Source organism: Oncorhynchus clarkii, chromosome 17, assembly GCF_045791955.1.
Source record: "Oncorhynchus clarkii lewisi isolate Uvic-CL-2024 chromosome 17, UVic_Ocla_1.0, whole genome shotgun sequence".
Taxonomy (NCBI): domain Eukaryota; kingdom Metazoa; phylum Chordata; class Actinopteri; order Salmoniformes; family Salmonidae; genus Oncorhynchus; species Oncorhynchus clarkii.
The window spans coordinates 49,393,298-49,415,122 of record NC_092163.1 but is presented as its reverse complement, the minus strand read 5'-3'; the positions used below and the strand labels follow the sequence as shown (position 1 = coordinate 49,415,122).

Genomic DNA, 21,825 nt, shown 5'->3' with positions numbered 1-21,825 from the left:
ACCTTACTTCTTGCAAGAATTAGAGGCAGTGTGGGGGCAAAACTGGAATTGTGGACCAATACCACCTGTTGCTGAACCTATTCTCCCCAAGACTACTTCTGACTATATTTCATGTTGTTCCAATGTAAAGTTTTGGGTTAAGTTGTCACCCAACAATAACCACTCCTCGGATGGACCTCATAGGCTATGATAATGCCACTGCGATAGAATATCAGAAATCTGCTATTCAAACTGCTTGCAGTATCTCGCACAGCTTCTCGGCAAACTGTATTATTTTTTGTTACATTGGTATGTCTAGCAGTTCGCCCCCTACCTACCACTTTGGTGGATTCTTGATGACATGTCATTCATGGCAAGGTGGGGTACTTATTCAATAGATGTTACCTTTTTCCAGTAGTAAAAAAAACAATATCGAGAGCAAAGCATTTTGGGTAATCTGCACCACTGGCTCAGCTGCAATGGGTCGCAAACCCAAAACCTTTTCAACTCAACCTTGCCACCGCTGCCTCTAGTGGAAGTGTATAACGTGGCTAAGGGTACCTTACTTCTTGCAAGAATTAGAGGCAGTGTGGGGGCAAAACTGGAATTGTGGACCAATACCACCTGTTGCTGAACCTATTCTCCCCAAGACTACTTCTGACTATATTTCATGTCGTTCCAATGTAAAGTTTTGGGTTAAGTTGTCACCCAACAATAACCACTCCTCGGATGGACCTCATAGGCTATGATAATGCCACTGCGATAGAATATCAGAAATCTGCTATTCAAACTGCTTGCAGTATCTCGCACAGCTTCTCGGCAAACTGTATTATTTTTTGTTACATTGGTATGTCTAGCAGTTCGCCCCCTACCTAACACTGGTGGATTCTCGATTACATGTAATTAATGGCAAGGTGGGGTACTTGTTCAATAGATGTTCCCTTTTTTCCTGGACAAAACCAATATCGAGAGCAAAGCACTTTGGGTAATCAGCACCACTGGCTCAGCTGCAATGGGGGACGAACCCAAAACCTTTTCATGTAAATCTTGCCATAGCTGCCTCTAGAGGAGGCAAGACAAAGTGGGTCAAGTGGCTTTGGGTAACATACTACTTGCAACAATTCGAGGCAGTGTGGGGGCAAAGCTGAAATTGTGGGCCCAAACCCGCTGTTGCTGAGTTCATTCTCCCGAACCCTACTTCTGACACAGCATATACTACTGACACCTTTTTTCTGTTTCTACCTAGTTGCAAGATAATGTTCAACTGTCAGCTGAAGCATCAAAAAGGTTATAGAATAAATGAGTTGGATGCAGCTTCTCTTTCACATGTATAGCAGTCTCACATGAGACTATCAAAAATTGCCAAGGCTGACTATATTTCAAGTCATCCCAAGCGGGGTATTGGGTTAAGTTTTCAACCAGCAATAATCACGCCTCAGATGGACTTCATAGGCTATGATATCGCCTCTGCGAAAGAATGATATATTACAGCTACTCAAAATGTTTACAGTGTTTTGCACAGCTTCTCCTTTAACGGTAATATTGTGTTTTAACATTGCAATGTCTAGCAGTTCGCCCCTACCTACCACTTTGATGGATTCTTGATGACATGTCATTCATGGCAAGGTGGGGTACTTATTCAATAGATGTTACCTTTTTCCAGTAGTAAAAAAAACAATATCGAGAGCAAAGCATTTTGGGTAATCTGCACCACTGGCTCAGCTGCAATGGGTCGCAAACCCAAAACCTTTTCAACTCAACCTTGCCACCGCTGCCTCTAGTGGAAGTGTATAACGTGGCTAAGGGTACCTTACTTCTTGCAAGAATTTAGAGGCAGTGTGGGGGCAAAACTGGAATTGTGGACCAATACCACCTGTTGCTGAACCTATTCTCCCCAAGACTACTTCTGACTATATTTCATGTTGTTCCAATGTAAAGTTTTGGGTTAAGTTGTCACCCAACAATAACCACTCCTCGGATGGACCTCATAGGCTATGATAATGCCACTGCGATAGAATATCAGAAATCTGCTATTCAAACTGCTTGCAGTATCTCGCACAGCTTCTCGGCAAACTGTATTATTTTTTGTTACATTGGTATGTCTAGCAGTTCGCCCCCTACCTACCACTTTGGTGGATTCTTGATGACATGTCATTCATGGCAAGGTGGGGTACTTATTCAATAGATGTTACCTTTTTCCAGTAGTAAAAAAAACAATATCGAGAGCAAAGCATTTTGGGTAATCTGCACCACTGGCTCAGCTGCAATGGGTCGCAAACCCAAAACCTTTTCAACTCAACCTTGCCACCGCTGCCTCTAGTGGAAGTGTATAACGTGGCTAAGGGTACCTTACTTCTTGCAAGAATTAGAGGCAGTGTGGGGGCAAAACTGGAATTGTGGACCAATACCACCTGTTGCTGAACCTATTCTCCCCAAGACTACTTCTGACTATATTTCATGTCGTTCCAATGTAAAGTTTTGGGTTAAGTTGTCACCCAACAATAACCACTCCTCGGATGGACCTCATAGGCTATGATAATGCCACTGCGATAGAATATCAGAAATCTGCTATTCAAACTGCTTGCAGTATCTCGCACAGCTTCTCGGCAAACTGTATTATTTTTTGTTACATTGGTATGTCTAGCAGTTCGCCCCCTACCTAACACTGGTGGATTCTCGATTACATGTAATTAATGGCAAGGTGGGGTACTTGTTCAATAGATGTTCCCTTTTTTCCTGGACAAAACCAATATCGAGAGCAAAGCACTTTGGGTAATCAGCACCACTGGCTCAGCTGCAATGGGGGACGAACCCAAACCTTTTCATGTAAATCTTGCCATAGCTGCCTCTAGAGGAGGCAAGACAAAGTGGGTCAAGTGGCTTTGGGTAACATACTACTTGCAACAATTCGAGGCAGTGTGGGGCAAAGCTGAAATTGTGGGCCCAAACCCGCTGTTGCTGAGTTCATTCTCCCGAACCCTACTTCTGACACAGCATATACTACTGACACCTTTTTTCTGTTTCTACCTAGTTGCAAGATAATGTTCAACTGTCAGCTGAAGCATCAAAAAGGTTATAGAATAAATGAGTTGGATGCAGCCCATGTTTGGTCTTGTCACTATCTTCTCTTTCACATGTATAGCAGTCTCACATGAGACTATCAAAAATTGCCAAGGCTGACTATATTTCAAGTCATCCCAAGCGGGGTATTGGGTTAAGTTTTCAACCAGCAATAATCACGCCTCAGATGGACTTCATAGGCTATGATACCGCCTCTGCGAAAGAATGATATATTACAGCTACTCAAACTGTTTACAGTGTTTTGCACAGCTTCTCCTTTAACGGTAATATTGTGTTTTAACATTGCAATGTCTAGCAGTTCGCCCCTACCTACCACTTTGATGGATTCTTGATGACATGTCATTCATGGCAAGGTGGGGTACTTATTCAATAGATGTTACCTTTTTCCAGTAGTAAAAAAAACAATATCGAGAGCAAAGCATTTTGGGTAATCTGCACCACTGGCTCAGCTGCAATGGGTCGCAAACCCAAAACCTTTTCAACTCAACCTTGCCACCGCTGCCTCTAGTGGAAGTGTATAACGTGGCTAAGGGTACCTTACTTCTTGCAAGAATTAGAGGCAGTGTGGGGGCAAAACTGGAATTGTGGACCAATACCACCTGTTGCTGAACCTATTCTCCCCAAGACTACTTCTGACTATATTTCATGTTGTTCCAATGTAAAGTTTTGGGTTAAGTTGTCACCCAACAATAACCACTCCTCGGATGGACCTCATAGGCTATGATAATGCCACTGCGATAGAATATCAGAAATCTGCTATTCAAACTGCTTGCAGTATCTCGCACAGCTTCTCGGCAAACTGTATTATTTTTTGTTACATTGGTATGTCTAGCAGTTCGCCCCCTACCTATCACTTTGGTGGATTCTTGATGACATGTCATTCATGGCAAGGTGGGGTACTTATTCAATAGATGTTACCTTTTTCCAGTAGTAAAAAAAACAATATCGAGAGCAAAGCATTTTGGGTAATCTGCACCACTGGCTCAGCTGCAATGGGTCGCAAACCCAAAACCTTTTCAACTCAACCTTGCCACCGCTGCCTCTAGTGGAAGTGTATAACGTGGCTAAGGGTACCTTACTTCTTGCAAGAATTAGAGGCAGTGTGGGGGCAAAACTGGAATTGTGGACCAATACCACCTGTTGCTGAACCTATTCTCCCCAAGACTACTTCTGACTATATTTCATGTCGTTCCAATGTAAAGTTTTGGGTTAAGTTGTCACCCAACAATAACCACTCCTCGGATGGACCTCATAGGCTATGATAATGCCACTGCGATAGAATATCAGAAATCTGCTATTCAAACTGCTTGCAGTATCTCGCACAGCTTCTCGGCAAACTGTATTATTTTTTGTTACATTGGTATGTCTAGCAGTTCGCCCCCTACCTAACACTGGTGGATTCTCGATTACATGTAATTAATGGCAAGGTGGGGTACTTGTTCAATAGATGTTCCCTTTTTTCCTGGACAAAACCAATATCGAGAGCAAAGCACTTTGGGTAATCAGCACCACTGGCTCAGCTGCAATGGGGGACGAACCCAAAACCTTTTCATGTAAATCTTGCCATAGCTGCCTCTAGAGGAGGCAAGAGTGGGTCAAGTGGCTTTGGGTAACATACTACTTGCAACATTTCGAGGCAGTGTGGGGGCAAAGCTGAAATTGTGGGCCCAAACCCGCTGTTGCTGAGTTCATTCTCCCGAACCCTACTTCTGACACAGCATATACTACTGACACCTTTTTTCTGTTTCTACCTAGTTGCAAGATAATGTTCAACTGTCAGCTGAAGCATCAAAAAGGTTATAGAATAAATGAGTTGGATGCAGCCCATGTTTGGTCTTGTCACTATCTTCTCTTTCACATGTATAGCAGTCTCACATGAGACTATCAAAAATTGCCAAGGCTGACTATATTTTAAGTCATCCCAAGCGGGGTATTGGGTTAAGTTTTCAACCAGCAATAATCACGCCTCAGATGGACTTCATAGGCTATGATATCACCTCTGCGAAAGAATGATATATTACAGCTACTCAAACTGTTTACAGTGTTTTGCACAGCTTCTCCTTTAACGGTAATATTGTGTTTTAACATTGCAATGTCTAGCAGTTCGCCCCTACCTACCACTTTGATGGATTCTTGATGACATGTCATTCATGGCAAGGTGGGGTACTTATTCAATAGATGTTACCTTTTTCCAGTAGTAAAAAAAACAATATCGAGAGCAAAGCATTTTGGGTAATCTGCACCACTGGCTCAGCTGCAATGGGTCGCAAACCCAAAACCTTTTCAACTCAACCTTGCCACCGCTGCCTCTAGTGGAAGTGTATAACGTGGCTAAGGGTACCTTACTTCTTGCAAGAATTAGAGGCAGTGTGGGGGCAAAACTGGAATTGTGGACCAATACCACCTGTTGCTGAACCTATTCTCCCCAAGACTACTTCTGACTATATTTCATGTTGTTCCAATGTAAAGTTTTGGGTTAAGTTGTCACCCAACAATAACCACTCCTCGGATGGACCTCATAGGCTATGATAATGCCACTGCGATAGAATATCAGAAATCTGCAATTCAAACTGCTTGCAGTATCTCGCACAGCTTCTCGGCAAACTGTATTATTTTTTGTTACATTGGTATGTCTAGCAGTTCGCCCCCTACCTACCACTTTGGTGGATTCTTGATGACATGTCATTCATAGCAAGGTGGGGTACTTATTCAATAGATGTTACCTTTTTCCAGTAGTAAAAAAAACAATATCGAGAGCAAAGCATTTTGGGTAATCTGCACCACTGGCTCAGCTGCAATGGGTCGCAAACCCAAAACCTTTTCAACTCAACCTTGCCACCGCTGCCTCTAGTGGAAGTGTATAACGTGGCTAAGGGTACCTTACTTCTTGCAAGAATTAGAGGCAGTGTGGGGGCAAAACTGGAATTGTGGACCAATACCACCTGTTGCTGAACCTATTCTCCCCAAGACTACTTCTGACTATATTTCATGTCGTTCCAATGTAAAGTTTTGGGTTAAGTTGTCACCCAACAATAACCACTCCTCGGATGGACCTCATAGGCTATGATAATGCCACTGCGATAGAATATCAGAAATCTGCTATTCAAACTGCTTGCAGTATCTCGCACAGCTTCTCGGCAAACTGTATTATTTTTTGTTACATTGGTATGTCTAGCAGTTCGCCCCCTACCTAACACTGGTGGATTCTCGATTACATGTAATTAATGGCAAGGTGGGGTACTTATTCAATAGATGTTACCTTTTTCCAGTAGTAAAAAAAACAATATCGAGAGCAAAGCACTTTGGGTAATCAGCACCGCTGGCTCAGCTGCAATGGGGGACGAACCCAAAACCTTTTCATGTAAATCTTGCCATAGCTGCCTCTAGAGGAGGCAAGACAAAGTGGGTCAAGTGGCTTTGGGTAACATACTACTTGCAACAATTCGAGGCAGTGTGGGGGCAAAGCTGAAATTGTGGGCCCAAACCCGCTGTTGCTGAGTTCATTCTCCCGAACCCTACTTCTGACACAGCATATACTACTGACACCTTTTTTCTGTTTCTACCTAGTTGCAAGATAATGTTCAACTGTCAGCTGAAGCATCAAAAAGGTTATAGAATAAATGAGTTGGATGCAGCCCATGTTTGGTCTTGTCACTGTCTTCTCTTTCACATGTATAGCAGTCTCACATGAGACTATCAAAAATTGCCAAGGCTGACTATATTTCAAGTCATCCCAAGCGGGGTATTGGGTTAAGTTTTCAACCAGCAATAATCACGCCTCAGATGGACTTCATAGGCTATGATATCGCCTCTGCGAAAGAATGATATGTTACAGCTACTCAAACTGTTTACAGTGTTTTGCACAGCTTCTCCTTTAACGGTAATATTGTGTTTTAACATTGCAATGTCTAGCAGTTCGCCCCTACCTACCACTTTGATGGATTCTTGATGACATGTCATTCATGGCAAGGTGGGGTACTTATTCAATAGATGTTACCTTTTTCCAGTAGTAAAAAAAACAATATCGAGAGCAAAGCATTTTGGGTAATCTGCACCACTGGCTCAGCTGCAATGGGTCGCAAACCCAAAACCTTTTCAACTCAACCTTGCCACCGCTGCCTCTAGTGGAAGTGTATAACGTGGCTAAGGGTACCTTACTTCTTGCAAGAATTAGAGGCAGTGTGGGGGCAAAACTGGAATTGTGGACCAATACCACCTGTTGCTGAACCTATTCTCCCCAAGACTACTTCTGACTATATTTCATGTTGTTCCAATGTAAAGTTTTGGGTTAAGTTGTCACCCAACAATAACCACTCCTCGGATGGCCCTCATAGGCTATGATAATGCCACTGCGATAGAATATCAGAAATCTGCTATTCAAACTGCTTGCAGTATCTCGCACAGCTTCTCGGCAAACTGTATTATTTTTTGTTACATTGGTATGTCTAGCAGTTCGCCCCCTACCTACCACTTTGGTGGATTCTTGATGACATGTCATTCATGGCAAGGTGGGGTACTTATTCAATAGATGTTACCTTTTTCCAGTAGTAAAAAAAACAATATCGAGAGCAAAGCATTTTGGGTAATCTGCACCACTGGCTCAGCTGCAATGGGTCGCAAACCCAAAACCTTTTCAACTCAACCTTGCCACTGCTGCCTCTAGTGGAAGTGTATAACGTGGCTAAGGGTACCTTACTTCTTGCAAGAATTAGAGGCAGTGTGGGGGCAAAACTGGAATTGTGGACCAATACCACCTGTTGCTGAACCTATTCTCCCCAAGACTACTTCTGACTATATTTCATGTCGTTCCAATGTAAAGTTTTGGGTTAAGTTGTCACCCAACAATAACCACTCCTCGGATGGACCTCATAGGCTATGATAATGCCACTGCGATAGAATATCAGAAATCTGCTATTCAAACTGCTTGCAGTATCTCGCACAGCTTCTCGGCAAACTGTATTATTTTTTGTTACATTGGTATGTCTAGCAGTTCGCCCCCTACCTAACACTGGTGGATTCTCGATTACATGTAATTAATGGCAAGGTGGGGTACTTGTTCAATAGATGTTCCCTTTTTTCCTGGACAAAACCAATATCGAGAGCAAAGCACTTTGGGTAATCAGCACCACTGGCTCAGCTGCAATGGGGGACGAACCCAAAACCTTTTCATGTAAATCTTGCCATAGCTGCCTCTAGAGGAGGCAAGACAAAGTGGGTCAAGTGGCTTTGGGTAACATACTACTTGCAACAATTCGAGGCAGTGTGGGGGCAAAGCTGAAATTGTGGGCCCAAACCCGCTGTTGCTGAGTTCATTCTCCCGAACCCTACTTCTGACACAGCATATACTACTGACACCTTTTTTCTGTTTCTACCTAGTTGCAAGATAATGTTCAACTGTCAGCTGAAGCATCAAAAAGGTTATAGTTGAGTTGGCTGCAGCCCATGTTTGGTCTTGTCAATATCTTCTCTTTCACATGTATAGCAGTCTCACATGAGACTATCAAAAATTGCCAAGGCTGACTATATTTCAAGTCATCCCAAGTGGGGTATTGGGTTAAGTTTTCAACCAGCAATAATCACGCCTCAGATGGACTTCATAGGCTATGATATCGCCTCTGCGAAAGAATGATATATTACAGCTACTCAAACTGTTTGCAGTGTTTTGCACAGCTTCTCCTTTAACGGTAATATTGTGTTTTAACATTGCAATGTCTAGCAGTTCGCCCCCTACCTACCACTTTGGTGGATTCTTGATGACATGTCATTCATGGCAAGGTGGGGTACTTATTCAATAGATGTTACCTTTTTCCAGTAGTAAAAAAAACAATATCGAGAGCAAAGCATTTTGGGTAATCTGCACCACTGGCTCAGCTGCAATGGGTCGAAAACCCAAAACCTTTTCAACTCAACCTTGCCACCGCTGCCTCTAGTGGAAGTGTATAACGTGGCTAAGGGTACCTTACTTCTTGCAAGAATTAGAGGCAGTGTGGGGGCAAAACTGGAATTGTGGACCAATACCACCTGTTGCTGAACCTATTCTCCCCAAGACTACTTCTGACTATATTTCATGTTGTTCCAATGTAAAGTTTTGGGTTAAGTTGTCACCCAACAATAACCACTCCTCGGATGGACCTCATAGGCTATGATAATGCCACTGCGATAGAATATCAGAAATCTGCTATTCAAACTGCTTGCAGTATCTCGCACAGCTTCTCGGCAAACTGTATTATTTTTTGTGACATTGGTATGTCTAGCAGTTCGCCCCCTACCTACCGCTTTGGTGGATTCTTGATGACATGTCATTCATGGCAAGGTGGGGTACTTATTCAATAGATGTTACCTTTTTCCAGTAGTAAAAAAAACAATATCGAGAGCAAAGCATTTTGGGTAATCTGCACCACTGGCTCAGCTGCAATGGGTCGCAAACCCAAAACCTTTTCAACTCAACCTTGCCACCGCTGCCTCTAGTGGAAGTGTATAACGTGGCTAAGGGTACCTTACTTCTTGCAAGAATTAGAGGCAGTGTGGGGACAAAACTGGAATTGTGGACCAATACCACCTGTTGCTGAACCTATTCTCCCCAAGACTACTTCTGATTATATTTCATGTCGTTCCAATGTAAAGTTTTGGTTTAAGTTGTCACCCAACAATAACCACTCCTCGGATGGACCTCATAGGCTATGATAATGCCACTGCGATAGAATATCAGAAATCTGCTATTCAAACTGCTTGCAGTATCTCGCACAGCTTCTCGGCAAACTGTATTCTTTTTTGTTACATTGGTATGTCTAGCAGTTCGCCCCCTACCTAACACTGGTGGATTCTCGATTACATGTAATTAATGGCAAGGTGGGGTACTTGTTCAATAGATGTTCCCTTTTTTCCTGGACAAAACCAATATCGAGAGCAAAGCACTTTGGGTAATCAGCACCGCTGGCTCAGCTGCAATGGGGGACGAACCCAAAACCTTTTAATGTAAATCTTGCCATAGCTGCCTCTAGAGGAGGCAAGACAAAGTGGGTCAAGTGGCTTTGGGTAACATACTACTTGCAACAATTCGAGGCAGTGTGGGGGCAAAGCTGAAATTGTGGGCCCAAACCCGCTGTTGCTGAGTTCATTCTCCCGAACCCTACTTCTGACACAGCATATACTACTGACACCGTTTTTCTGTTTCTACCTAGTTGCAAGATAATGTTCAACTGTCAGCTGAAGCATCAAAAAGGTTATAGAATAAATGAGTTGGATGCAGCCCATGTTTGGTCTTGTCACTATCTTCTCTTTCACATGTATAGCAGTCTCACATGAGACTATCAAAAATTGCCAAGGCTGACTATATTTCAAGTCATCCCAAGTGGGGTATTGGGTTAAGTTTTCAACCAGCAATAATCACGCCTCAGATGGACTTCATAGGCTATGATATCGCCTCTGCGAAAGAATGATATATTACAGCTACTCAAACTGTTTACAGTGTTTTGCACAGCTTCTCCTTTAACGGTAATATTGTGTTTTAACATTGCAATGTCTAGCAGTTCGCCCCCTACCTACCACTTTGGTGGATTCTTGATGACATGTCATTCATGGCAAGGTGGGGTACTTATTCAATAGATGTTACCTTTTTCCAGTAGTAAAAAAAACAATATCGAGAGCAAAGCATTTTGGGTAATCTGCACCACTGGCTCAGCTGCAATGGGTCGCAAACCCAAAACCTTTTCAACTCAACCTTGCCACCGCTGCCTCTAGTGGGAGTGTATAACGTGGCTAAGGGTACCTTACTTCTTGCAAGAATTAGAGGCAGTGTGGGGACAAAACTGGAATTGTGGACCAATACCACCTGTTGCTGAACCTATTCTCCCCAAGACTACTTCTGATTATATTTCATGTCGTTCCAATGTAAAGTTTTGGTTTAAGTTGTCACCCAACAATAACCACTCCTCGGATGGACCTCATAGGCTATGATAATGCCACTGCGATAGAATATCAGAAATCTGCTATTCAAACTGCTTGCAGTATCTCGCACAGCTTCTCGGCAAACTGTATTATTTTTTGTTACATTGGTATGTCTAGCAGTTCGCCCCCTACCTAACACTGGTGGATTCTCGATTACATGTAATTAATGGCAAGGTGGGGTACATGTTCAATAGATGTTCCCTTTTTTCCTGGACAAAACCAATATCGAGAGCAAAGCACTTTGGGTAATCAGCACCACTGGCTCAGCTGCAATGGGGGACGAACCCAAAACCTTTTCATGTAAATCTTGCCATAGCTGCCTCTAGAGGAGGCAAGAGTGGGTCAAGTGGCTTTGGGTAACATACTACTTGCAACATTTCGAGGCAGTGTGGGGGCAAAGCTGAAATTGTGGACCCAAGCCCGCTGTTGCTGAGTTCATTCTCCCGAACCCTACTTCTGACACAGCATATACTACTGACAACTTTTTTCTGTTTCTACCTAGTTGCAAGATAATGTTCAACTGTCAGCTGAAGCATCAAAAAGGTTATAGAATAAATGAGTTGGATGCAGCCCATGTTTGGTCTTGTCACTATCTTCTCTTTCACATGTATAGCAGTCTCACATGAGACTATCAAAAATTGCCAAGGCTGACTATATTTTAAGTCATCCCAAGCGGGGTATTGGGTTAAGTTTTCAACCAGCAATAATCACGCCTCAGATGGACTTCATAGGCTATGATATCACCTCTGCGAAAGAATGATATATTACAGCTACTCAAACTGTTTACAGTGTTTTGCACAGCTTCTCCTTTAACGGTAATTTGTGTTTTAACATTGCAATGTCTAGCAGTTCGCCCCTACCTACCACTTTGATGGATTCTTGATGACATGTCATTCATGGCAAGGTGGGGTACTTATTCAATAGATGTTACCTTTTTCCAGTAGTAAAAAAAACAATATCGAGAGCAAAGCATTTTGGGTAATCTGCACCACTGGCTCAGCTGCAATGGGTCGCAAACCCAAAACCTTTTCAACTCAACCTTGCCACCGCTGCCTCTAGTGGAAGTGTATAACGTGGCTAAGGGTACCTTACTTCTTGCAAGAATTAGAGGCAGTGTGGGGACAAAACTGGAATTGTGGACCAATACCACCTGTTGCTGAACCTATTCTCCCCAAGACTACTTCTGATTATATTTCATGTCGTTCCAATGTAAAGTTTTGGTTTAAGTTGTCACCCAACAATAACCACTCCTCGGATGGACCTCATAGGCTATGATAATGCCACTGCGATAGAATATCAGAAATCTGCTATTCAAACTGCTTGCAGTATCTCGCACAGCTTCTCGGCAAACTGTATTCTTTTTTGTTACATTGGTATGTCTAGCAGTTCGCCCCCTACCTAACACTGGTGGATTCTCGATTACATGTAATTAATGGCAAGGTGGGGTACTTGTTCAATAGATGTTCCCTTTTTTCCTGGACAAAACCAATATCGAGAGCAAAGCACTTTGGGTAATCAGCACCACTGGCTCAGCTGCAATGGGGGACGAACCCAAAACCTTTTAATGTAAATCTTGCCATAGCTGCCTCTAGAGGAGGCAAGACAAAGTGGGTCAAGTGGCTTTGGGTAACATACTACTTGCAACAATTCGAGGCAGTGTGGGGGCAAAGCTGAAATTGTGGGCCCAAACCCGCTGTTGCTGAGTTCATTCTCCCGAACCCTACTTCTGACACAGCATATACTACTGACACCGTTTTTCTGTTTCTACCTAGTTGCAAGATAATGTTCAACTGTCAGCTGAAGCATCAAAAAGGTTATAGAATAAATGAGTTGGATGCAGCCCATGTTTGGTCTTGTCACTATCTTCTCTTTCACATGTATAGCAGTCTCACATGAGACTATCAAAAATTGCCAAGGCTGACTATATTTCAAGTCATCCCAAGTGGGGTATTGGGTTAAGTTTTCAACCAGCAATAATCACGCCTCAGATGGACTTCATAGGCTATGATATCGCCTCTGCGAAAGAATGATATATTACAGCTACTCAAACTGTTTACAGTGTTTTGCACAGCTTCTCCTTTAACGGTAATATTGTGTTTTAACATTGCAATGTCTAGCAGTTCGCCCCCTACCTACCACTTTGGTGGATTCTTGATGACATGTCATTCATGGCAAGGTGGGGTACTTATTCAATAGATGTTACCTTTTTCCAGTAGTAAAAAAAACAATATCGAGAGCAAAGCATTTTGGGTAATCTGCACCACTGGCTCAGCTGCAATGGGTCGCAAACCCAAAACCTTTTCAACTCAACCTTGCCACCGCTGCCTCTAGTGGAAGTGTATAACGTGGCTAAGGGTACCTTACTTCTTGCAAGAATTAGAGGCAGTGTGGGGACAAAACTGGAATTGTGGACCAATACCACCTGTTGCTGAACCTATTCTCCCCAAGACTACTTCTGATTATATTTCATGTCGTTCCAATGTAAAGTTTTGGTTTAAGTTGTCACCCAACAATAACCACTCCTCGGATGGACCTCATAGGCTATGATAATGCCACTGCGATAGAATATCAGAAATCTGCTATTCAAACTGCTTGCAGTATCTCGCACAGCTTCTCGGCAAACTGTATTATTTTTTGTTACATTGGTATGTCTAGCAGTTCGCCCCCTACCTAACACTGGTGGATTCTCGATTACATGTAATTAATGGCAAGGTGGGGTACATGTTCAATAGATGTTCCCTTTTTTCCTGGACAAAACCAATATCGAGAGCAAAGCACTTTGGGTAATCAGCACCACTGGCTCAGCTGCAATGGGGGACGAACCCAAAACCTTTTCATGTAAATCTTGCCATAGCTGCCTCTAGAGGAGGCAAGAGTGGGTCAAGTGGCTTTGGGTAACATACTACTTGCAACATTTCGAGGCAGTGTGGGGGCAAAGCTGAAATTGTGGACCCAAACCCGCTGTTGCTGAGTTCATTCTCCCGAACCCTACTTCTGACACAGCATATACTACTGACACCGTTTTTCTGTTTCTACCTAGTTGCAAGATAATGTTCAACTGTCAGCTGAAGCATCAAAAAGGTTATAGAATAAATGAGTTGGATGCAGCCCATGTTTGGTCTTGTCACTATCTTCTCTTTCACATGTATAGCAGTCTCACATGAGACTATCAAAAATTGCCAAGGCTGACTATATTTCAAGTCATCCCAAGCGGGGTATTGGGTTAAGTTTTCAACCAGCAATAATCACGCCTCAGATGGACTTCATAGGCTATGATATCGCCTCTGCGAAAGAATGTTATATTACAGCTACTCAAACTGTTTACAGTGTTTTGCACAGCTTCTCCTTTAACGGTAATATTGTGTTTTAACATTGCAATGTCTAGCAGTTCGCCCCCTACCTACCACTTTGGTGGATTCTTGATGACATGTCATTCATGGCAAGGTGGGGTACTTATTCAATAGATGTTACCTTTTTCCAGTAGTAAAAAAAACAATATCGAGAGCAAAGCATTTTGGGTAATCTGCACCACTGGTTCAGCTGCAATGGGTCGCAAACCCAAAACCTTTTCAACTCAACCTTGCCACCGCTGCCTCTAGTGGAAGTGTATAACATGGCTAAGGGTGGTTAAAATAATTTATTACAATCAATACCATTCATACTATTACAAAATCATAATTTTCATTCATTCTTAATTAATTCTATTTACAAAAACATCAAACAAAAACAAACCTCAGGGGAGCATCGTCCCTCCCCGTCACACCTAACCAATACCTCACCCTTTCCCTATCTCCCCTTCCCTAATCTATCCCCTTACCAAACTCACTCTAACACTCCCAGCCCTAAACCCCCTTTCCACCTATCCCGTGCCGCATGCTTCCCCCACTTCCTCTCCTCCCTCTTCATCTTCCCCCTCAAATCACCTTCCACCCTTCTCACTATCCCTTCCACCCCCCAATCTCTCCCTGTCTTGACTAAATTCTGCCTGGCTTCCCACAGTCCCTTTTTAAAGAGACTCATGAGAAGCCACAGCAAAAACCTGTCCCTATCCGTTCCCTTTGCTCTCCCTACGCCTCTCTCTAGCCTAGCCCATGTCAAAACAAAATCACTCCTAACCACACCTAGCATTACCCGTGCCCTAGCCCAGACTAGTCCGGCAAAGGCACAGTCCCAGAAGGCATGGCGCACAGTCTCCTCCCTGCCACAAGAGGATCTTGGACAGGTGGGGGATTGCACCAAACTATACCGGTACAAGATGGCACGTACCGGCAAGCACTTATGGAGACCCAACCAATTCAGGTCCTTGAGCCTGTTGTCCAGGCCCCGCGCCTGCACTCCCTCCCAGACCACTGACGAGATGCCCGCTACAGGCGCAGGACTCCCTGCCTGCCTGACCTCCTCGTACAGGTGCCTGTGGTCTAAACCTACTCGGGCAACTTCAACCTCGGGGTGCGCACGCAGCCACTTGGCCGCATGGCCAAAATGCCACGGCAGCTGTTCCGCCCGAGGACCCGCGTTAGACCACACCATTACGCTTCTCGCCTTATACGAGAAGAACACCCGCAGGAGGTAACCGGACGGGTGTATAACCGGACGAGCAAGCTCCGTCAACAAGAAAGAAACAAAAATGGCGTCCAGCTTGAGGGGGAAATGTACCTCCCTCCCCGATGGGACAGATCATGCATGCCCTGGCGACCCACTCGCACCTGCCACTCCACATAAACTGAAACACAAGCCTCACTAGAGGCCTCCTCAGACAAGCCGGCAATGGATAGATGTATGCCACATACAAAAGAGACGGCAACACATCCACCTTAAGGACCAGGACTTTGCCCATAAAAGACAAATACCTAGCCTTCCACATTGCTAGCTTCCTCTGTACCACTGCGATACGCATGTTCCAATTTAGCGTCGCTGAGCCGGAGGTCTCAAAATGAACCCCGAGAATCCTCAGGGCACCTTCACAGAGAGATAACCCCCCAGGCACATCCGTTCTACCGCGCCATCTTCCGAAAAACTTGACGGAAGACTTTGCATGGTTCAGAACTGCTCCCGACGCTCGGGTGAAATCCCCAAAGATGGCAAGGGACCTTGTCAAGCACGAGTCCTTGCACAACAGCAAGGAAGTGTCGTCGGCGTACTGCGTCATCTTAACACGCAGCCCACCGCTTCCAGGGATCAACAAGCCTTCCACCCCTGTGTCTGCCCTAATGGCAGCCCCCAGAGGCTCCATGTACAGAACGAAGAGGAGAGCCGAGAGTGGGCATCCCTGCCTGACCCCAGACGAGAGGTCAAAAACGTCACCTAAGTGACTATTTACACTAACTCGACACCCCGCTCCGACATATAAAGTACGGATCCATCCTATAAACTTCTCCCCAAATCCTAATCTACCTAACACTCTGAATAGAAAAGATCTATTCACGCGATCAAAAGCTTTCGCCTGATCTAGCGCTGCTACCATTAAAGGCAGTCCTCTATCTTCAACCCAAGCGATGGAATCCCTGATCAACTGTAGGTTCCATCTTATAGAGCGGCCCTCTACCTCGCACGTCTGATCCTCGTGGACGACGTAGGGAAGGGCTGTGCGCAACCGGTCTGCTAAAACCTTTGCAAGAATCTTGTAATCTACGCACAGCATGGTCAATGGCCGCCAGTTGCCAAGGTCAGTTGCTTCCCCCTTCTTATAAAGAAGTGACAGCACACCAACAGCCATTGATCCCCCGGGACCCCCGTCTCAAGGATGGCCTTCAAGACTTCGAGAACCACTGGTCCAAGTATACCCCAAAACTTGAGGTAAAACTCAGCCGGCAGCCCATCCATCCCAGGCACCTTCCCTTTTCCCATCCTCCTAAGAGCGCTCTCAACCTCTTCTAGTGAGATCTGGGCCTCCATCACGTCTCTAATGTCCTCTGGCAACCGCCGGGACAAGTGTTCTAAAAACACGTTTCCCTGCTCTACATCTATTTCCCTTTCCTTAAATAAACCTTGGAAATGATCAGTTGTCACCCTGACCATTTCCTCTGGTTTACTTACTATACTACCATTTTCTTCCCTAACTCCCTGCATTACCTTCCTACTCTGTCTGGCCCTAACCGACTTAAAGAACATAGCGGAACAAGTCTCATTATGTTCTAGAAAGCCACTATGCGCACGCTCCAGGAAAGCTCGAGCCTTCTGCTCCTGCAGCTCCCTGAGCTGCGCCTTTAGGGCTGCGAATCTCTCCCAGTCAATCGACCCGCCGAGGTTGCCTGCCTCGTACTCGAGTTCAATTAACCTTTGGATACGATCCACCTCCCTCCTTTCCTCCCTTTTTTTCCTTCTACAATATCCTATTATAAAAGCCCTTATCCTCCCCTTGACTAAATCCCACCACTCTAACACCCCCTCGCACATGGACCGGAGGCCGTCAAGCCTCCGAAAGAAACAAAAAAATGCATCAACGAAAGCCTGCTCCTCCAGTATATCCCGATCTAACTTCCAGTACCCCCTACCGAAGAGGCAGACTGGCGACCCCACCTGCAGGAACACCCCGTCGTGATCCGTGAAGAAAACAGGCAACAGCCGCCCAGACAACTGTCCCAAAGACCTGGATACAAAAATGTAGTCGAGCCTCCGCGCAACCCCCCTGGAGTTACGCCATGTAGGACCGACCATTGCCGGAGTAGTGTGCAGGCCACCATCAACCAGACCATGGCAAGCCATTAGCCCAGAGATGGCACCTGCACTGCTATCACCGCCTACCCCTAATCTATATTAAAGTCTCCTCCTATCACCAAGTGCCTGTTTGTAACACACAGGGGCGCCAGACAGTCCACCATCTCCCTCCTGTCTGCCGCCACCTGTGGCCCATACACCCCAATTAACCTATATCTAGCTTCTCTAAACTTAACATCTATCCCCAAAACTCTACCCTGCATTATTACAAAAGTGTTCTCTATTTTAACCTCTCTATGCCCACACAAAATCCCTACTCCTGTTGAGTGCACCCCTCCTATGCCCCAAAAAGATTCCCCCTTATCCCACTCCCTCTTAAATCTACACACATCCCCACCATCCCTCAGGTGAACCTCCTGTAAAAAACAGAAATCAAACCCCACACCCTCTAAATAACAAAAAACCGCCCTCCTTTTAACATTATCCCTTAACCCCCTAACATTTAGACTAAAAAAAGAAACAGAACTATTCATTTAATTATTTACAACAAATAAAAAAAACAAAACCCAAAGAAAAACCAGGAGACTCACCCGATGCTCCCCTGGTCCATCTCCACCGGCGGGGACGTCCTCTCCTCTCCTGACGCCCCCCCGTCCTCCATCCCAACCCATGATCCAGGCAGTGTGTTGAGTCCTCCCTCCCCACCCACCCCTCCCTGTTTGCCTCGGGGCTGCATGTAGGGGACCCCATCTCCCCAAACAGGAGTTGGGATCCCTCTAGCAAACAACCCACCGACCCCTCACTGGAGTCATCCACTAAAATGCAAGGGGCTGAGGCAAACCGGGAGGAGAAATTACCCTCCCCCCTAAAATAGGCCTGGAATTAGTTCATTGGTTGATCTAAGAGTTGACTGATGTTAAGAAATTTAGATACCGTTAAAATCTAAACAAATAAGGAGCGGTACGCCGTGAATTAACGTGTGGAAATTTGAATGTGTATGTAATGTATATAATGTTTTCTTTAAATGAGGTAAACAGGTATGCCCTGGGTTACTGTTGTTATGTTTTATTGTAAGTGTTTTGTTATTCATGATACTTAGAAAATACAATGTAAGGTAAGGTTGGATTTTTTTGTGACTGCTTTACATAATGAGATAGCAGACATGTGTACTCTGTAGGTAGTTTTGCACATTTGGATAGACATAAGATCATCGATACCATATTAATCACTGTAGGTGATATCCCAGTGTGGACACAACACCCAGTTGTGGGACCACTAATTATGCAATATTTTGATAATGGTATGGGTTTCCCTGTTCACATAGAGAGGGTTTGAAATCTAAGAACAGCCCTAACCGGTTTCTCCTTTTTTAATGTCTGTCTCATTCCCTGCTTGTTTTCTGTGAGTGTGTGAGTGACAGAGCAGGAACCATGGGAGCACATGGGAGCAGAGAACACAGCATTCCAGATCCCCCAAGGGGGGCCCTGAAGGTTATGGCGGATATGCGGGGAAAGGACGTTCTGGATGAGGTGAAATTGTGGCATAGGGAAGCAGGCTTTCATTTGACAGGGACACTGAGTGTGAGGATGTTAGATGAAGTCAGGGAAAGACTGACAAGAGTATGAAGGGACCAAAAAAGGTGAAAAGGATAAGATAGATTGGGTTAAGTTCAGTAAATGGGAAAGACAGGCAGAAAGGTGTGTGGGCGGCAGGTAGCCTAGTTGTTAGTGTTGGGCCAGTAACCGAAAGGTTGCTAGATCAAATCCCCGAGCTGACAAGGTAAAAATCTGTCATTATGTCCCTGAACAAGGCAGCTAACCCACTGTTCCTAGGCTCTCATTGTAAATAAGAATTTGTTCATACCTGACTTGCCTAGGTAAAATTTTAAAAAGGCATACACAGAGACAGGACCAATTTTGAGGAAAGCCCTGTCAGAATATGGTTGTACAGACTGAGGAAGAAGAGAAACAAACAAAGATGAGACAGTGAAAAAGAACAGGAAGGACGATGAGAGATTTCCCCCCTTCCTGTTTTTCTCCTTCTAATCTCTACCCAATGCGGCCTGTGCCTGTGGCTGTGGCTGTGGCTGTTGCTGCGGCTATCGACCTTCCTCCTCCTCTGATAACTACCCAGTGGATGCCCTAGCTCTGCACTCCACTGCGCCTCCTCCCCCAACTCCACAGTTAACTATTGCGCCTCCCCTCCCGTATGAATCTCCCCTAGTAGCAGCGGTGGACAAACTGCTCTCTGGACCGGTAATGCTGGGTGGAACGTCAACTCCAAAACCACCCAGAATGGGTGCTGCTGGAGGAGCCAGAGCAGCAGGTTAGAAGAGCAACAACCCCTTCTCACAACAACCACCCGTAGCCAGCCAGGTGGAGGATGATGGCGACAACAGTGATACGTCCTCAGAACTGAGCAGCAGCTTCTCTACTCTCTTCCCCTCCACTTAAGAGCTGTCTGCAAAGGAAGAGAGACCCGCAGACACCCTCACCATATGATCCAGCACCAGATATGTATCAACAGTACCTTCTGATGTCATGCCCAAACCCTCAGCCATGACCAGCTGCAAGCCATGCTGATTTGGCTGCCTGGCAACCAATCGTGTATATCCAGAGAACATGGAGACACAATGAAATTAAAGACATTGTTGAGGATCTACCTGACCCCAGCAAAGATGCGATAAGGTTTGCAACAGAAATTAGGGTTCTGTCAGGACAGTACCAGCCATCTGCAGCTGAGATAGTCCATATCTGTAAGAAGAAACTGGGGCATAGGTGGGCTGATGTACAAGGAGACTTTGATTTACAACCAGCTCTGGGCTGAGAATGGTCTATATCAGGACCAACTGGTGGCCGTGTTGGGAAGAATAGGATCACTGTATCCCAACAAGACTGACTGGACTACCATCTGAGAATGCAGCATGGAGAAGGATGAGAGCCTGGAAGTGTATCAAAGGAGACTGGAAACCTGTTTCAGGTTGCATAGTGGCATCAGACCAAATTAACAGGCATATGGAGATCTGTTGAAAGACAACATGGTGAGGGGCCTGACACCAGACCTGGAGAAAGCGGTGAGAACCCCCTGTATCAGTTGAGAAACTGATCCTCTGGCCACTGTGGTACAATATTGCAAACATGCTGAGAAACAACAATGTGCTCAAAAGGAAGAAAAGAAGGAATACTCAGAAATTGAAAGCTGCCCTGTTGACATTCTACCAGGGGCAGGTGCCTGCTGGAGTGGGAGGAGGTGGAAAACCCAAACTTGGAAGTTGCTTCACCTGCGGCAAGCCCTGAAAAGGTGCACTGTGCTCAATCCAGCAACTTTGTTGCCAACCAAGGAGGATGGAGAGACACATGACTGTACAGCTTTGGTGGAGCTTGTATCTAAACCAAGGTCAGATTTGACTGATGTCCCTTTGCAGAATGCTAATTTGGAAATCTTCGTAGACAAAGCTTTCAACAAAATCCAACTCAAACATGTACACCGCATCGGACAGAGAGGGCAGAGGTATGAACACCCAATCGTTGCCAAATTTGCTTTCTTTAAAGATAAAATAATGGTTAAAAGCCTGGGTAAATTTGGCATGAATTACCAGTTCCCGAAGGAAATTGTAGAATGGCGTAAAGTTCTGTACACAATTTAAGGAAAATAGATTAAAAGGGAACCCTCTCGGTGTGATTGTGTGGTTGGAGACAGGTGTGCTGGAGTCAGAGCAGATCTCTGCCAACCCCAAATCGTTCCATAAATCAAGAACTCTACAAATACTAATTCCTGACACTTCCACTCTGCCAGATCGTCATCTCTGCTCAGTAAATTGTTATCCTAGCCTTTTGTTAGTTCTTAATATCCTGTTGCTCTGCTGTGCTTGTTTCCCTGCCTTACACTGATTTGTCCTCTCATTGCAGTTACCGCTCTGTCTCTGGCTCCTGTATCACATCTCACCACCCAACCACCTTGCTCTGGATTTCACTCACCACCACTACCTTGGATTCCCCTCAGGGCCTGTTTACCCTGTTCAACTCAGTCAACTCAAACCTCACTCTACACTTCTGGTTTTTCTGCAACTCATCTGAGCTACCCCAGTTCTGCACTCGATATGTCTCTGTGTACAATACACATTTTGGTTCATTCATCCCTGCTTCCGCATCTGAGTCCACT

The 21,825-nt window shown here is 44.9% G+C and overlaps 13 non-coding genes and 11 pseudogenes across 13 annotated transcripts; all 24 read right to left on the bottom strand.

The window, feature by feature from the left end:
- Nucleotides 1–88: 88 nt before the first annotated feature.
- Nucleotides 89–210, bottom strand: LOC139371556 (U4 spliceosomal RNA; annotated as a pseudogene).
- A 416-nt stretch (nt 211–626) lies between these two features.
- LOC139371586 (U4 spliceosomal RNA) lies at nt 627–748 on the bottom strand (annotated as a pseudogene).
- Nucleotides 749–1,316: 568 nt separating this feature from the next.
- On the bottom strand, nt 1,317–1,458 carry LOC139371569 (U4 spliceosomal RNA). Its single transcript, XR_011627294.1, has one exon. It is a non-coding gene; the product is annotated as a U4 spliceosomal RNA (small nuclear RNA).
- A 417-nt stretch (nt 1,459–1,875) lies between these two features.
- Nucleotides 1,876–1,997, bottom strand: LOC139371555 (U4 spliceosomal RNA; annotated as a pseudogene).
- A 416-nt stretch (nt 1,998–2,413) lies between these two features.
- Nucleotides 2,414–2,535, bottom strand: LOC139371585 (U4 spliceosomal RNA; annotated as a pseudogene).
- Nucleotides 2,536–3,124: 589 nt separating this feature from the next.
- LOC139371506 (U4 spliceosomal RNA) lies at nt 3,125–3,266 on the bottom strand. Its single transcript, XR_011627252.1, has one exon. It is a non-coding gene; the product is annotated as a U4 spliceosomal RNA (small nuclear RNA).
- Nucleotides 3,267–3,682: 416 nt separating this feature from the next.
- Nucleotides 3,683–3,804, bottom strand: LOC139371554 (U4 spliceosomal RNA; annotated as a pseudogene).
- Nucleotides 3,805–4,220: 416 nt separating this feature from the next.
- Nucleotides 4,221–4,342, bottom strand: LOC139371584 (U4 spliceosomal RNA; annotated as a pseudogene).
- A 587-nt stretch (nt 4,343–4,929) lies between these two features.
- LOC139371509 (U4 spliceosomal RNA) lies at nt 4,930–5,071 on the bottom strand. Its single transcript, XR_011627255.1, has one exon. It is a non-coding gene; the product is annotated as a U4 spliceosomal RNA (small nuclear RNA).
- A 416-nt stretch (nt 5,072–5,487) lies between these two features.
- On the bottom strand, nt 5,488–5,609 carry LOC139371553 (U4 spliceosomal RNA; annotated as a pseudogene).
- A 416-nt stretch (nt 5,610–6,025) lies between these two features.
- LOC139371583 (U4 spliceosomal RNA) lies at nt 6,026–6,147 on the bottom strand (annotated as a pseudogene).
- Nucleotides 6,148–6,741: 594 nt separating this feature from the next.
- On the bottom strand, nt 6,742–6,883 carry LOC139371557 (U4 spliceosomal RNA). Its single transcript, XR_011627293.1, has one exon. It is a non-coding gene; the product is annotated as a U4 spliceosomal RNA (small nuclear RNA).
- A 416-nt stretch (nt 6,884–7,299) lies between these two features.
- LOC139371618 (U4 spliceosomal RNA) lies at nt 7,300–7,421 on the bottom strand (annotated as a pseudogene).
- A 416-nt stretch (nt 7,422–7,837) lies between these two features.
- Nucleotides 7,838–7,959, bottom strand: LOC139371582 (U4 spliceosomal RNA; annotated as a pseudogene).
- Nucleotides 7,960–8,545: 586 nt separating this feature from the next.
- Nucleotides 8,546–8,687, bottom strand: LOC139371541 (U4 spliceosomal RNA). The gene has a single exon (XR_011627284.1). It is a non-coding gene; the product is annotated as a U4 spliceosomal RNA (small nuclear RNA).
- Nucleotides 8,688–9,104: 417 nt separating this feature from the next.
- LOC139371552 (U4 spliceosomal RNA) lies at nt 9,105–9,226 on the bottom strand (annotated as a pseudogene).
- A 401-nt stretch (nt 9,227–9,627) lies between these two features.
- LOC139371622 (U4 spliceosomal RNA) lies at nt 9,628–9,764 on the bottom strand. The gene has a single exon (XR_011627306.1). It is a non-coding gene; the product is annotated as a U4 spliceosomal RNA (small nuclear RNA).
- Nucleotides 9,765–10,355: 591 nt separating this feature from the next.
- On the bottom strand, nt 10,356–10,497 carry LOC139371540 (U4 spliceosomal RNA). Its single transcript, XR_011627283.1, has one exon. It is a non-coding gene; the product is annotated as a U4 spliceosomal RNA (small nuclear RNA).
- A 402-nt stretch (nt 10,498–10,899) lies between these two features.
- Nucleotides 10,900–11,036, bottom strand: LOC139371621 (U4 spliceosomal RNA). Its single transcript, XR_011627305.1, has one exon. It is a non-coding gene; the product is annotated as a U4 spliceosomal RNA (small nuclear RNA).
- Nucleotides 11,037–11,623: 587 nt separating this feature from the next.
- On the bottom strand, nt 11,624–11,765 carry LOC139371508 (U4 spliceosomal RNA). The gene has a single exon (XR_011627254.1). It is a non-coding gene; the product is annotated as a U4 spliceosomal RNA (small nuclear RNA).
- A 400-nt stretch (nt 11,766–12,165) lies between these two features.
- On the bottom strand, nt 12,166–12,302 carry LOC139371620 (U4 spliceosomal RNA). The gene has a single exon (XR_011627304.1). It is a non-coding gene; the product is annotated as a U4 spliceosomal RNA (small nuclear RNA).
- Nucleotides 12,303–12,893: 591 nt separating this feature from the next.
- LOC139371539 (U4 spliceosomal RNA) lies at nt 12,894–13,035 on the bottom strand. Its single transcript, XR_011627282.1, has one exon. It is a non-coding gene; the product is annotated as a U4 spliceosomal RNA (small nuclear RNA).
- A 402-nt stretch (nt 13,036–13,437) lies between these two features.
- Nucleotides 13,438–13,574, bottom strand: LOC139371619 (U4 spliceosomal RNA). The gene has a single exon (XR_011627303.1). It is a non-coding gene; the product is annotated as a U4 spliceosomal RNA (small nuclear RNA).
- A 587-nt stretch (nt 13,575–14,161) lies between these two features.
- LOC139371546 (U4 spliceosomal RNA) lies at nt 14,162–14,303 on the bottom strand. Its single transcript, XR_011627289.1, has one exon. It is a non-coding gene; the product is annotated as a U4 spliceosomal RNA (small nuclear RNA).
- Between the last annotated feature and the right edge of the window lie 7,522 nt (nt 14,304–21,825).